The following is a 16298-nucleotide window of genomic DNA, read 5'->3' as shown; positions in this document are numbered from 1 at the left end:
GTCCAGACACCTCCAGCTAGTCTCTCATTTGTCCTCCCTATTCCTGTTCTTCTTCCGCAGATATTGCAAACTGGGCCAAACGGGAGGTTAAAGGCACTGACTCTCCAAGTCGGGAGTGTGTTAGTAAAGTGTCTGGAATGTTGCACCCGAGTACCAGGGGACGAGAACTGAGACATATTTGAGAACGTCTCCCGATCACACGGTTGATCATACTCTGTGTTCCACATGCATGTTTTAGTTGAAGGAAGAATCCCTTTAACCTGGAGAGTTGAGACCCGTGGAATGGGTACCATGCAATATGACTTCAAAGGGTCTTCATTTGCTCACCCAACCTCTCCAATCCTATCACTGCTGCGTTTATGCCCCTGTACACACGCCTGATTCTCTTTCGGAGACATAGCGATCCATAGGTTTTAAGATACTTACCAGTCAGGTACATTCTTAGGCGTTCAATATGGGGTGTTGAGTCCATTTCATTGAGCAAGGAGTAGCTCTTGTCTATTACATATTTGGCTTAAGGGACTTTATCTGTGCTCATTTCAATCTCTGGTTTTGTGCAGCACCCCAACTCACCTTTCCCCTTAAGCAAGCATAAGATTGTTTTGTAAATTTGTGACCCTGTTCTGTTTCGTAACTCAGTTCCTGTGTAGCCAAGTTTACATTCCGTGTATTAGTGATATATTATGATGTTTCTTTTACTGTGTGACTTATTGCAGTTAGAATCATCATACCTGAATCCACTCATTATGCTGCTACGGGCCTGATGACATAGATTTCATTGCTCAGTGATATTGCATTGTACGTAAGTATCACAACTTCTTAATCCATTTTTCACTTTCTGCGATATTGAACTTGTACCATAAACGAGGTTCTTGTAAACAGAGCTGTCCCAAACTTTGAGGTGGCTGTGTCTTTTTGATTTTAATTTCCGTAAGATATAGGACCATAAGTGGAAGTGCCCTAGGCTCTGTTGATTTGTTTTTTAGATGTTTCAGGAAACACCATACACTTCTCCCGAGTGGCTGTTGGCAATTTACATCCCGCCCATCAGCATAACAAGGCTCCCAGTTCTCCATGGCCTCTCGTGCCTTTCTGGATTTTACACTTTTTTCAGATGGCCCTTTTGACCGGGGGGAAGTGAGACTTCATTGTAGTGCAGATTTCCTTTGCAAGCTTGCTTGGTTGGCCAAAAAGGGCGTATGCGTTTTTTCCTGAATATATTCAGGAAAAAACGCATACGCCCTTTTTGGCCAAGTGCATCATTGTCGACGTTCTGCCTCTTTTCCTATGCATTAAATGCAATTCCAGTCTACCTCCTGAAATCGGTTTCCTGCAATTCTGGCCCGCTTTCAAGTCCTCTTGGCAGCCTTACTTCAGTATATTTTTGGACGATAGCTGTCAGTTATAACTCTGCAGGTTTGTGAAGTACATTGCCCCTGAACTCCTTTCTTCAACTCGCTTTCTTGTGAGCTGGCCGCAACACCGCAGGATTGCTTCAGGCCCTAATCTGGTTCCGGCACGGCACGCTGAGCCTTTGGTTAATTCCTCTTCCTGGTGGGAAATGAGAGTTAAATTTGCCCGTCCAGACACCTCCAGCTAGTCTCTCATTGGTTCTCCCTATTCCTGTTCATCTTCCACAGAAATTGCAAACTGGCGCAAACAGGAGGTTAAAGGCACTGACTCTCCAAGTCGGCAGAGTGTTAGGAAAGCTTCTGGAATGTTGCACCCGAGTACCAGGGTACGAGAACTGAGACATATTTGAACACGTCTCCCGATCACACGGTTGATCATACTCTGGGTTCCACATGCATGTTTTAGCTGAAGGAAGAATCCCTTCAACCTGGAGAGTTCAGACCCGTGGAATGGGTTCCATGCAATATGACTTCAAAGGGTCTTCATTTGCTCACCGAACCTCTCCAATCCTATCACTGCTGCGTTTATGCCCCTGTACACATGCTTGATTCTCTTTCAGAGACATAGCAATCCATAGGTTTTAAGATACTTACTAGTCAGGTACATTCTTAGGCGTTTAACATGTGGTGTTGAGTCCATTTCGTTGAGCAAGGAGTAGCTCTTGTCTATTCCATATTTGGATTAAGGAACTATATCTGTGCTCATTTCAATCTCTGGTTTTATGCAGCACCCCAACTCACCTTTCCCCTTAAGCAAGAATAAGTTGGTTTTCTAAATTTGAGACCCTGTTCTGTTTTGTAATCCAGTTCCTGTGTAGCCAAGTTTACATTCCGTGTATTAGTGATGTCTTATGATATTTCTATTTCTGTGTGACTTATTTCAGTTAGAATCATCATACCTGAATCCACTCATTATGCTGCTATGGGCCTGATGACATAGATTTCATTGCTGAGTGGTATTGCATTGTACGTCAGTACCACAACATCTTTATCCATTTTTCACTTTCTGCGATATTGAACTTGTACCGTAAACGAGGTTCTTGTAAACAGAACCATCCCAAACTTTGGGGTGGCTGTGTCTTTTTGATTTTAATTTCCCTAAGCTATAGGACCATAAGTGGAAGTGCCCTAGGCTCTGTTTCTCTGTTTTTTAGATGTTCCAGGAAACACCATACAATTCTCCCGAGTGGCTGTTGGCAATTTACATCCCGCCCATCAGCATAACAAGGCTCCCAGTTCTCCATGGCCTGTCCTGCCTTTCTGGATTTTACACTTTTTCAGATAGCCCTTTTGACCCGGGGGAAGTGAGACTTCATTGTAGTGCAGATTTCCTTTGCAAGCTTGCTAGGTTGGCCAAAAAGGGCGTATGCGTTTTTTCCTGAATATATTCAGGAAAAAACGCATACGCCCTTTTTGGCCAAGTGCATCATTGTCGACGTTCTGCCTCTTTTCCTATGCTTTAAGTGCAATTGCAGTCTACCTCCTGAAATCGGTTGCCTGCAATTCTGCCCCGATTTCAAGTCCTCTTGGCAGCCTTACTTCAGTATATTTTTGGACGATAGCTGTCATTTATAACTCTGCAAGTTTGTGAATTACAGTGCCCCTGAGCTCCTTTCTTCAACTCACTCTCTTGTGAGCTGGCTGCAACACCGCAGGATTACTTCAGACACTAAAATTGTTTGGCATGGCACGCTGAGCCTTTGGTTATTTCCTCTTCCTGGTGGGAAATGAGAGTTAAATTTGCCCGTCCAGACACGTCCAGCTAGTCTCTCATTGGTTCTCCCTATTCCTGTTCATCTTCCGCAGAAATTGCAAACTGAGCCAAACAGGAGGTTAAAGGCACTGACTCTCCAAGTCGGGAGAGTGTTAGTAAAGCGTCTGGAATGTTGCACCTGAGTACCAGGGGACGAGAACTGAGACATATTGGAACACGTCTCCCGATCACACGGTTGATCATACTCGGGGTTCCACATGCATGTTTTAGCTGAAGGAAGAATCCCTTAAACCTGGAGAGTTGAGACCCGTGGAATGGGTACCATGCAATATGACTTCAAAGGGTCTTCACTTGCTCACCGAACCTCCCCAATCCTATCACTGCTGATTTTATGCCCCTGTACACACGCTTGATTCTCTTTCAGAGACATAGGAATCCATAGGTTTTAAGATATTTACTAGTCAGGTACATTCTTAGGCGTTTAATATGGGGTGTTGAGTGCCTTTAATTGAGCAAGGAGTAGCTCTTGTCTATTCCATATCTGGCTTAAGGAACTTTATCTGTGCTCATTTCAATCTCTGGTTTTATGCAGCACCCCATCTCACCTTTCGCCTTAAGCAAGCATAAGTTGGTTTTCTAAATTTGAGACCCTGTTCTGTTTTGTAATTCAGTTCCTGTGTAGCCAAGTTTACATTCCGTGTATTAGTGATATCTTATGATGTTTCTTTTTCTGTGTGACTTATTTCAGTTAGAATCATCATACCTGTATCCACTCATTATGCTGCTACGGGCCTGATGACATAGATTTCATTGCTGAGTGATATTGCATTGTACGTAAGTACCACAACTTCTTATCCATTTTTCACTTTCTGCGATATTGAACTTGTACCGTAAACGAGGTTCTTGTAAAGAGAGACGTCCCAAACTTTGGGTGGCTGTGTCTTTTTGATTTTAATTTCCCTAAGCTATAGGACCATAAGTGGAAGTGCCCTAGGCTCTGTTGCTTTGTTTTTTACATGTTTCAGGAAACACCATAGGCTTCTCCCGAGTGGCTGTTGGCAATTTACATCCCGCCCATCAGCATAACAAGGCTCCCAGTTCTCCATGGCCTGTCCTGCCTTTCTGGATTTTACACTTTTTTCAGATGGCCCTTTTGACCGGGGGGAAGTGAGACTTCATTGTAGTGCAGATTTCCTTTGCAAGCTTGCTTAGTTGGCCAAAAATGGCTTATGCGTTTTTTCCTGCAGGAAAAAACACGTACGCCCTTTTTGGCCAAGTGCATCATTGTCGACGTTCTGCCTCTTTTCCTATGCTTTAAATGCAATTCGAGTCTACCTCCTGAAATCGGTTCCCTGCAATTCTGCCCCGCTTTCAAGTCCTCTTGGCAGCCTTACTTCAGTATATGTTTGGACGATAGCTGTCATTTATAACTCTGCAGGTTTGTGAATTACAGTGCCCCTGAGCTCCTTTCTTCAACTCGATTTCTTGTGAGCTGGCCGCAACACCGCACGATTGCTTTAGGCCCTAATCTGGTTCAGGCACGGCTCGCTGAGCCTTTGGTTAATTCCTCTTCCTGGTGGGAAATAAGAGTTAAATTTGCCCGTCCAGACACCTCCAGCTAGTCTCTCATTGGTTCTCCCTATTCCTGTTCATCTTCCGCAGAAATTGCAAACGGGGCCAAACAGGAGGTTAAAGGCACTGACTCTCCAAGTCGGGAGAGTGTTAGTAAAGCATCTGGAATGTTGCACCCGAGTACCAGGGGACGAGAACTGAGACATATTGGAACATGTCTCCCGATCACACGGTTGATCATACTCGGGGTTCCACATGCATGTTTTAGCTGAAGGAAGAATCCCTTAAACCTGGAGAGTTGAGACCCGTGGAATGGGTACTGTGCAATATGACTCCAAAGGGTCTTCATTTTGTCACCGCTCCATTCCAATCCTATCATTGCTGTGTTTATGCCCATGTACACACGCTTGATTCTCTTTCAGAGACATAGCAATCCCTAGGTTTTAAGATACTTACTAGTCAGGTACATTCTTAGGCGTTTAATATGGGGTGTTGAGTGCATTTCGTTGAGCAAGGAGTAGCTCTTGTGTATTACATATTTGGCTTAAGGGACTTTATCTGTGCTTATTTCAATCTCTGGTTTTATGCAGCACCCCAACTCACATTTCCCCTTAAGCAAGCATAAGTTTGTTTTCTAAATTTGAGACCCTGTTCTGTTTTGTAATTCAGTTCCTGTGTAGCCAAGTTTACATTCCGTGTATTAGTGATATCTTAGGATGTTTCTTTTTCTGTGTGACTTATTTCAGTTAGAATCATCATACCTGAATCCACTCATTATGCTGCTATGGGCCTGATGACTTAGATGTCATTGCTGAGTGATATTGCATTGTACGTAAGTAGCACAACTTCTTTATCCATTTTTCGCTTTCTGCGATATTGAACTTGTACCGTAAACGAGGTTCTTGTAAACAGAGCCGTCCCAAACTTTTGGGTGGCTGTGTCTTTTTGATTTTAATTTCCCTAAGCTATAGGACCATAAGTGGAAGTGCCCTAGGCTATGTTGCTCTGTTTTTTAGATGTTTCAGGAAACACCATACACTTCTCCCGAGTGGCTGTTGGCAATTTACATCCCGCCCATCAGCATAACAAGGCTCCCAGTTCTCCATGGCCTGTCCTGCCTTTCTGGATTTTACACTTTTTTCAGATGGCCCTTTTGACCGGGGGGAAGTGAGACTTCATTGTAGTGCAGATTTCCTTTGCAAGCTTGCTTGGTTGGCCAAAAAGGGCGTATGCGTTTTTTCCTGAATGTGTTCAGGAAAAAACGCATACGCCCTTTTTCGCCAAGTGCATCACTGTGGACATTCTGCCCCTTTTCCTATGTTTTCAATGCAATTCCAGTCTACCTCCTGAAATCGGTTTCTTGCAATTCTGCCCCGCTTTCAAGTCCTCTTGGCAGCCTTACTTCAGTATGTTTTTGGAGGATAGCTGTCATTTATAACTCTGTAGGTTTGTGAATTACAGTGCCCCTGAGCTCCTCTCTTCAACTCGCTTTCTTGTGAGGTGGCCGCAACACTGCAGGATTGCTTCAGGCCCTAATCTGGTTCCGGCACAGCACGCTGAGCCTTTGGTTAATTCCTCTACCTGGTGAGAAATGAGAGTTAAATTTTCCCGTCCAGACACCTCCAGCTATTCTCTCATTGGTTCTCCCTAAAGAGTCTGGAATGTTGCAACCGAATACCAGGGGACGAGAACTGAGACATATTTGAACACGTCTCCCAATCACACGGGTGATCATACTCTGGGTTCCACATGCATGTTTTAGCTGAAGGAAGAATCCGTTAAACCTGGAGAGTTGAGACCCGTGGAATGGGTACCATGCAATATGACTTCAAAGGGTCTTCATTTGCTCACCGAACCTCTCCAATCCTATCACTGCTGCGTTTATGCCCCTGTAAACATGCTTGATTCTCTTTCGGAGACATAGCAATCCATAGGTTTTAAAATACTTACTAGTCAGGTACATTCTTAGGCGTTTAATATAAGGTGTTGAGTCCATTTCGTAGAGCAAGGAGTAGCTCTTGTCTATTCCATATTTGGCTTAAGGAACTTTATCTGTGCTCATTTCAATCTCTGGTTTTATGCAGCACCCCAACTCACCTTTCCCCTTAAGCAAGCATAAGTTGGTTTTCTACATTTGAGACCCTGTTCTGTTTTGTAATCCAGTTCCTGTTTAGCCAAGTTTACATTCCGTGTATTAGGGATATCTTATGATGTTTCTTTTTCTGTGTGACTTATTTCAGTTAGAATCATCATACCTGAATCCACTCATTATGCTGCTACGGGCCTGATGACATAGATTTCATTGCTGAGTGATATTGCATTGTACGTAAGTACTACAACTGCTTTATCCATTTTTCACTTTCTGCGATATTGAACTTGTACCGTAAACGAGGTTCTTGTAAACAGAGCCGTCCCAAACTTTGGGGTGGCTGTGTCTTTTTGATTTTAATTTCCGTAAGATATAGGACCATAAGTGGAAGTGCCCTAGGCTCTGTTGATTTGTTTTTTAGATGTTTCAGGAAACACCATACACTCCTCCCGAGTGGCTGTTGGCAATTTACATCCCGCCCATCAGCATAACAAGGCTCCCAGTTCTCCATGGCCTGTCCTGCCTTTCTGGATTTTACACTTTTTTCAGATGGCCCTTTTGACCAGGGGGAAGTGAGACTTCATTGTAGTGCAGATTTCCTTTGCAAGCTTGCTTGGTTGGCCAAAAAGTGCGTATGCGTTTTTTTCCTGAATATATTCAGGAAAAAACGCATACGCCCTTTTTGGCCAAGTGCATCATTGTCGACGTTCTGCCTCTTTTCCTATGCATTAAATGCAATTCCAGTCTACCTACAGAAATCGGTTTCCTGCAATTCTGCCCCGCTTTCAAATCCTCTTGGCAGCCTTACTTCAGTATATTTTTGGACGATAGCTGTCATTTATAACTCTGCAGGTTTGTGAATTACAGTGCCCCTGAGCTCCTTTCTTCAACTCGCTTTCTTGTGAGCTGGCCGCAACACCGCAGGATTGCTTCAGGCCCTAATCTGGTTCCGGCACGGCACGCTGAGCCTTAGGTTAATTCCTCTTCCTGGTGGAAAATGAGCATTAAATTTGCCCATCCAGACACCTCCAGCTAGTCTCTCATTGGTTCTCCCTATTCCTGGAAATATTCCGCACAAATTGCAAACTGGCCAAACAGGAGGTTAAAGGCACTGACTCTCCAAGTCGGGAGAGTGTTAGTAAAGCGTCTGGAATGTTGCACCCGAGTACCAGGGGACGAAAACTGAGACATATTGGAACACGTCTCCCGATCACACGGCTGATCATACTCTGGGTTCCACATGCATGTTTTAGCTGAAGGAAGAATCCCTTAAACCTGGAGAGTTGAGACCCGCGGAATGGGTACCATGCAATATGACTTCAAAGGGTCTTCATTTGCTCACGGAAACTCTCCAATCCTATCACTGCTGCGTTTATGCCCCTGTACACAGGCTCGATTCTCTTTCAGAGACATAGCAATCCATAGGTTTTAAGATATTTACTAGTCAGGTACATTCTTAGGCGTTTAATATAGGGTGTTGAGTCCATTTCGTTGAGCAAGGAGTAGCTCTTGTCTATTACATATTTGGCTTAAGGAAATTTATGTGTGCTCATTTCAATCTCTGGTTTTATGCAGCACCCCAACTCACCTTTCCCCTTAAGCAAGCATAAGTTGGTTTTCTACATTTGAGACCCTGTTCTGTTTTGTAATCCACTTCCTGTGTAGCCAAGTTTACATTCCATGTATTAGTGACATCTTATGATGTTTCTGTTTCTGTGTGACTTATTTCAGTTAGAATCATCATACCTGAATCCACTCATTATGCTGCTACGGGCCTGATGACATAGATTTCATTCCTGAGTGATATTGCATTGTACGTAAGTACCACAACTTCTTTATCCATTTTTCGCTTTCTGCGATATTGAACTTGTACCGTAAACGAGGTTCTTGTAAACAGAGCCGTCCCAAACTTTGGGGTGGCTGTGTCTTTTTGATTTTAATTTCCCTAAGCTATAGGACCATAAGTGGAAGTGCCCTAGGCTCTGTTGCTTTGTTTTTTAGATGTTTCAGGAAACACCATACACTTCTCCCGAGTGGCTGTTGGCAATTTACATCCCGCCCATCAGCATAACAAGGCTCCCAGTTCTCCGTGGCCTGTCCTGCATTTCTGGAGTTAGCACTTTTTTCAGATGGCCCTTTTCACCCGGGGGAACTGAGACTTCATTGTAGTGCAGATTTCCTTTGCAAAATTGCTTAGTTGAACAAAAAGTGCTTATGCGTTTTTTCCTGAATATATTCAGGAAAAAACGCATAAGCCCTTTTTGGCCAAGTGCATCATTGTCCACTTTCTGCCTCTTTTCCTATGCTTTAAATGCAATTCCAGTCTACCTCCTGAAATCGGATGCCTGCAATTCTGCCCCGCTTTCAAGTCCTCTTGGCAGCCTTACTTCAGTATATTTTTGGACGATAGCTGTCATTTATAACTCTGCAGGTTTGTGAATTACACTGCCCCTGAGCTCCTTTCTTCAACTCGCTTTCTTGTGAGCTGGCCGCAACACCGCAGGATTGCTTCAGGCCATAATCTGGTTCCGGCACGGCACACTGAGCCTTTGGTTAATTCCTCTTCCTGGTGAGAAATGAGAGTTAACTTTGCCCATCCAGATACCTCCAGCTAGTCTCTCATTGGTTCTCCCTATTCCTGTTCATCTTCCGCAGAAATTGCAAAGTGGGCCAAACAGGAGGTTAAAGGCACTGACTCTCCAAGTTGGCAGAGTGTTAGGAAAGCTTCTGGAATGTTGCACCCGAGTACCAGGGTACCAGAACTGAGACATATTTGAACACGTCTCCCGATCACACGGTTGATCATACTGTGGGTTCCACATGCATGTTTTAGCTGAAGGAAGAATCCCTTAAACCTGGAGACTTGACACCCTAGGCATGGGTTGCATGCAATATGACTTCAAAGGGTTTTCATTTGCTCACCGAACCTCTCCAATCCTATCACTGCTGCGTTTATGCCCCTGTACACATGCTTGATTCTCTTTCAGAGACATAGCAATCCATAGGTTTTAAGATACTTACTAGTCAGGTACATTCTTAGGCGTTTAATATGGGGTGTTGAGTCCCTCTTGTTGAGCAAGAGGTAGCTCTTGTTGGTTACATATTTGGCTTTAGGAACTTTATCTGTGCTCATTTCAATCTCTGGTTTTATGCAGCACCCCAACTCACCTTTCCCCTTAAGCAAGCATAAGTTGGTTTTCTAAATTTGAGACCCTGTTCTGTTTTGTAATCCAGTTCCTGTGTAGCCAAGTTTACATTCCGTGTATTAGTGATATTTTATGATGTTTCTTTTTCTGTGTGACTTATTTCAGTTAGAATCATCATACCTGAATCCACTCACTATGCTGCTATGGGCATGATGACACACATATCATTGCTGAGTGATATTGCATTGTACGTAAGTACCACAACTTCTTTATCCATTTTTCATTTTCTGCGATATTGAACTTGTACCGTTAACGAGGTTCTTGTAAACAGAGCCGTCCCAAACATTGGGGTGGCTGTGCCTTTTAGATTTTAATTTCCCTAAGGTATAGGACCATAAGTGGAAGTGCCCTAGGCTCTGTTGCTTTATTTTTTAACTGTTTCAGGAAACACCATACACTTCTCCAGAGTGGCTGTTGGCAATTTACATCCCGCCCATCAGCATAACAAGGCTCCCAGTTCTCCATGGCCTGTCCTGCCTTTCTGGATTTTACACTTTTTTCAGATGGCCCATTTTGACCGGGGGAAGTGAGACTTCATTGTAGTGCAGATTTCCTTTGCAAGCTTGCTTGGTTGGCCAAAAAGCGCGTATGCGTTTTTTCCTGAATATATTCAGGAAAAAACGCATACGCCCTTTTTGGCCAAGTGCATCATTGTCGACGTTCTGCCTCTTTTCCTATGCTTTAAATGCAATTCCTGTCTACCTTCTTAAATCGGTTTCCTGCAATTCTGCCCCGCTTTCAAGTCATCTTGGCGGCCTTACTTCAGTATATTTTTGGACGATAGCTGTCATTTATAACACTGCAGGTTTGTGAATTACAGTGCCCCTTAGCTCCTTTCTTCAACTCGCTTTCTTGTGAGCTGGCCGCAACACCGCAGGATTGCTTCAGTCCCTAATCTGTTTCCGGCACGGCACGCTGAGCCTTTGGTTAATTCCTCTTCCTGGTGGGAAATGAGAGTTAAATTTGCCCGTCCAGACACCTCCAGCTAGTCTCTCATTGGTCCTACCTATTCCTGTTCATCTTCCGCAGAATTTGCAAAGTGGGCCAAACAGGAGGTTAAAGGCACTGACTCTCCAAGTCGGGAGAGTGTTAGTAAAGCGTCTGGAATGTTACACCCGAGTACCAGGGGACGAGAACTGAGACATATTTGAGCACGTCTCCCGATCACACGGTTGATCATACTCTGGGTTCCACATGCATGTTTTAGCTGAAGGAAGAATCCCTTAAACCTGGAGAGTTGAGACCCGTGGAATGGGTAACATGCGATATGACTTCAACGGGTCTTCATTTGCTCACCGAAAGTCTCCAATCCTATCACTGCTGCGTTTATGTCCCTGGACACACGCTTGATTCTCTTTCAGAGACATAGCAATCCATAGGTTTTAAGATACTTACTAGTCAGGTACATTCTTAGGCGTTTAATATGGGGTGTTGAGTCCATCTCGTTGAGCAAGGAGTACCTCTTGTCTATTACATATTTGGCTTAAGGGATTTTATCTGTGCTTATTTCAATCTCTGGTTTTATGCAGCACCCCAACTCACATTTCCCCTTAAGCAAGCATAAGTTTGTTTTCGAAATTTGAGACCCTGTTCTGTTTTGGAATTCAGTTCCTGTGTAGCCAAGTTTACATTCCGTGTATTAGTGATATCTTACGACGTTTCTTTTTCTGTGTGACTTATTTCAGTTAGAATCATCATACCTGAATCCACTCATTATGCTACTACGGGCCTGATGACATAGATTTCATTGCTGAGTCATATTGCATTGTACATAAGTACCACAACTTCTTTATCCATTTTTCACTTTCTGCGATATTGAACTTGTACCGTAAACGAGGTTCTTGTAAACAGAGCCATCCCAAACTTTGGGGTGGCTGTGTCTTTTGGATGTTAATTTCCCTAAGCTATAGGACCATAAGTGGAAGTGCCCTAGTCTCTCTTGCTTTGTTTTTTAGATGTTTCAGGAAACACCATACACTTCTCCTGAGTGGCTGTTGGCAATTTACATCCCGCCCATCAACATAACAAGGCTCCCAGTTCTCCATGGCGTGTCCTGCCTTTGTGGATTTTACACTTTTTTCAGATGGCACTTTTTGACCAGGGGAAGTGAGACTTCATTGCAGTGCAGATTTCCTTTGCAAGCTTGCTTGTTTGGCCAAAAAGGGCGTATGCGTTTTTTCCTGAATATATTCAGGAAAGAACGCATACGCCCTTTTTGGCCAAGTGCATCATTGTCGACGTTCTGCCTCTTTTCCTATGCTTTAAATGCAATTCCAGTGTACCTCCTGAAATCGGTTTCCTGCAATTCTGCCCCGCTTTCAAGTCCTCTTGGCAGGCTTACTTCAGTACATTTTTGGAGGATAGCTGTCATTTATAAGTCTTCAGGTTTGTGAATTACAGTGCCCCTGAGCTCCTTTCTTCAACTCGCTTTCTTGTGAGCTGGTCGCAACACCGCAGGATTGCTTCAGGCCCTAATCTTGTTCCGGCATGGCATGCTGAGCCTTTGGTTAATTCCTCTTCCTGGTGGGAAATGAGAGTTAAATTTGCCCGTCCAGACACCTCCAGCTAGTCTCTCATTGGTTCTCCCTATTCCTGTTCATCTTCCGCAGAAATTGCAAACTGGGCCAAACAGGAGGTTAAAGGCACTGACTCTCCAAGTCGGGAGAGTGTTAGTAAAGCGTCTGGAATGTTACACCCGAGTACCAGGGGAGGAGAACTGAGACATATTTGAACACGTCTCCCGATCACACGGTTGATCATACTCTGGGTTACAAATGCATGTATTAGCTGAAGGAAGAATCCCTTAAACCTGGAGAGTTGAGACCCATGGAATGGGTACCATGCAATATGACTTCAAAGGGTCTTCATTTGCTCACTGAACCTCTCCAATCCTATCACTGCTGCGTTTATGCCCCTGTACACACGCTTGATTCTCTTTCGGAGACATAGCAATCCATAGGTTTTAAGATACTTACTATTCAGGTACATAATTAGGGTTTAATATGGGGTGTTGAGTCCATTTCGTTCAGCAAGGAGTAGCTCTTGTCTATTACATATTTGGCTTAAGGAACTTTATCTGTGCTCATTTCAATATCGTTTAATGCAGCACCCCAACTCACCTTTCCCCTTAAGCAAGCATAAGTTGGTTTTCTAAATTTGAGACCCTGTTCTGTTTTGGAATTCAGTTCCTGTGTAGCCAAGTTTATATTCCGTGTATTAGTGACATCTTATGATGTTTCTTTTTCTGTGTGACTTATTTCAGTTAGAATCATCATACCTGAATCCACTCATTATGCTGCTATGGGCCTGATGACATAGATTTCATTGCTGAGTGATATTGCATTGTACGTAAGTACCACAACTTCTTTATCCATTTTTCACTTTCTGCGATATTGAACTTGTTCCGTACACAAGGTTCTTGTAAACAGAGCCGTCCCAAACTTTGGGGTGGCTGTGTCTTTTGGATTTTAATTTCCCTAAGCTATAGGACCATAAGTGGAAGTGCCCTAGGCTCTGTTGCTTTGTTTTTTACATGTTTCAGGAAACACCATACATTTCTCTCCAGTGGCTGTTGGCAATTTACATCCCGCCCATCAGCATAACAAGGCTCCCAGTTCTCCATGGCCTGTCCTTCCTTTCTGGATTTTACACTTTTTTCAGATGGCCCTTTTGACCTGGGGCAAGTGAGACTTCATTGTAGTGCAGATTTTCTTTGCAAGTTTGCTTGGTTGGCCAAAAAGGGCGTATGCGTTTTTTCCTGAATATATTCAGGAAGAACGCATACGCCCTTTTTGGCCAAGTGCATCATTGTTGAAGTTCTGCCTCTTTTCCTATGCTTTAAATGCAATTCCAGTCTACCTCCGGAAATCGGTTTCCTGCAATTCTGCCCCGCTTTCAAGTCCTCTTGGCAGCCTTACTTCAGTATATTTTTGGACGATAGCTGTCATTTATAACTCTGCAGGTTTGTGAATTACAGTGCCCCTGAGCTCCTTTCTTCAACTCGCTTTCTTGTGAGCTGGCCGCAATACCGCAGGATTGCTTCAGGCCCTAATCTGGTTCCGGTACGGCACGCTGAGCTTTAGGTTAATTCCTCTTGCTGGTGGGAAATGAGAGTTAAATTTACCCGTCCAGACACCTCCAGCTAGTCTCTCATTGGTTCTCCCTATTCCTGTTCATCTTCTGCAGAAATTGCAAACTGGGCCAAACAGGAGGTTAAAGGCACTGACTCTCCAAGTCGGCAGAGTGTTAGTAAAGCATCTGGAATGTTGCACCCCAGTACCAGGGGACGAAAACTGAGACATATTTGAACACGTCTCCCGATCACATGGTTGATCATACTCTGGATTCCACATGTATGTTTTACCTGAAGAAAGAATCCCTTAAACCTGGTGAGTTGAGACCTATGGAATGGGTACCATGCAATATGACTTCAAAGGGTCTTTATTTGCTCACCGAACCTCTCCAATCTTATCACTGCTGCGTTTATGCCCCTGTAGACATGCTTGATTCTCTTTCAGAGACATAGCAATCCATAGGTTTTAAGATACTTACTAGTCAGGTACATTCTTATGCGTTTAATATGGGGTGTTGAGTCCCTTTCGTTGAGCAAGGAGTAGCTCTTGTCTATTCCATATTTGGCTTAAGGAACTTTATCTGTGCTCATTTCAGTCTCTGGTTTTATGCAGCACCCCAACTCACCTTTCCCCTTAAGCAAGCATAAGTTGGTTTTCTAAATTTGAGACACTGTTCTGTTTTGTAATTCAGTTCCTGTGTAGCCAAGTTTACATTCCGTGTATTAGTGATATCTTATGATGTTTCTTTTTCTGTGTGACTTATTTCAGTTAGAATCATCATACGTGAATCCACTCATTATGCTGCTACGGGCCTGATGACATAGATTTCATTGCTGAGTGATATTGCATTGTACGTAAGTACTGCAACTTCTTTATCCACTTTTCACTTTCTGCAATATTGAACTTGTACCATAAACGAGGTTCTTGTAAACAGAGCCGTCCCAAACATTGGGGTGTCTGTGTCTTTTTGATTTTAATTTCCCTAAGCTATAGGACCATAAGTGGAAGTGCCCTAGGCTCTGTTGCTTTGTTTCTTAGATGTTTCAGGAAACACCATACACTTCTCCCCAGTGGCTGTTGGCAGTTTACATCCCGCCCATCAGCATAACAAGGCTCCCAGTTCTCCATGGTCTCTCCTGCCTTTCTGGATTTTACACTTTTTTATGATGGCCCTTTTGACCGGGGGGAAGTGAGACTTCATTGTAGTGCAGATTTCCTTTGCAAGCTTGCTTGGTTGGCCAAAAAGTGTGTATGCGTTTTTTCCTGAATATATTCAAGAAAAAACGCATACGCCCTTTTTGGCCAAGTGCATCATTGTCGACGTTCTGCCTCTTTTCCTATGCTTTAAATGAAATTCCAGTCTACCTCCTGAAATCGGTTTCCTGCAATTCTGCCCCGCTTTGAAGTCCTCTTGGCAGCCTTAGTTCAGTATATTTTTGGACGATAGGTGTCATTTATAACTCTGCAGGTTTGTGAATTACAGTGCCCCTGAGCTCCTTTCTTCAACTCGCTTTCTTGTGAGCTGGCCAAAACACCGCAGGATTGCTTCAGACCCTAATCTGGTTCCGGCACGGCACGCTGAGCCTTTGGTTAATTCCTCTTCCTGGTGGGAAATGAGAGTTAAATTTGCCCGTCCAGACACCTCCAGCTAGTCTCTCATTGGATCTCCCTATTCCTGTTCATCTTCCGCATAAATTGCAAAATGGGCCAAACAGGAGGTTAAAGGCACTGAATCTCCAAGTCGGGAGAATGTTAGTAAAGCGTCTGGAATGTTGCACCCGAGTACCAGGGGACGAAAACTGAGACATATTTGAACACGTCTCCCGATCACATGGTTGATCATACTCTGGGTTCCACGTGCATGTTTTAGCTGAAGGAAGAATCCCTTAAACCTGGAGAGTTGAGACCCGTGCAATGGGTAACATGCGATATGACTTCAACGGGTCTTCATTTGCTCACCGAACCTCTCCAATCCTATCACTGCTGCGTTTATTCCCCTGTAAACATGCTTGATTCTGTTTCGGAGATATAGCAATCCATAGGTTTTAAAATACTTACTAGTCAGGTACATTCTTAGGCGTTTAATATGGGGTGTTGAGTGCATTTCGTTGAGCAAGGAGTAGTTCTTGTCTATTCCATATTTGGCTTAAGGAACTTTATCTGTACTCATTTCAATCTCTGGTTTTATGCAGCACCCCAACTCACCTTTCCCCTTAAGCAAGCATAAGTTGG

This window comes from Orcinus orca, chromosome 5 (assembly GCF_937001465.1).
Source record: "Orcinus orca chromosome 5, mOrcOrc1.1, whole genome shotgun sequence".
Taxonomy (NCBI): Eukaryota; Metazoa; Chordata; class Mammalia; order Artiodactyla; family Delphinidae; genus Orcinus; species Orcinus orca.
Note: the sequence above shows the minus strand (reverse complement) of the source record.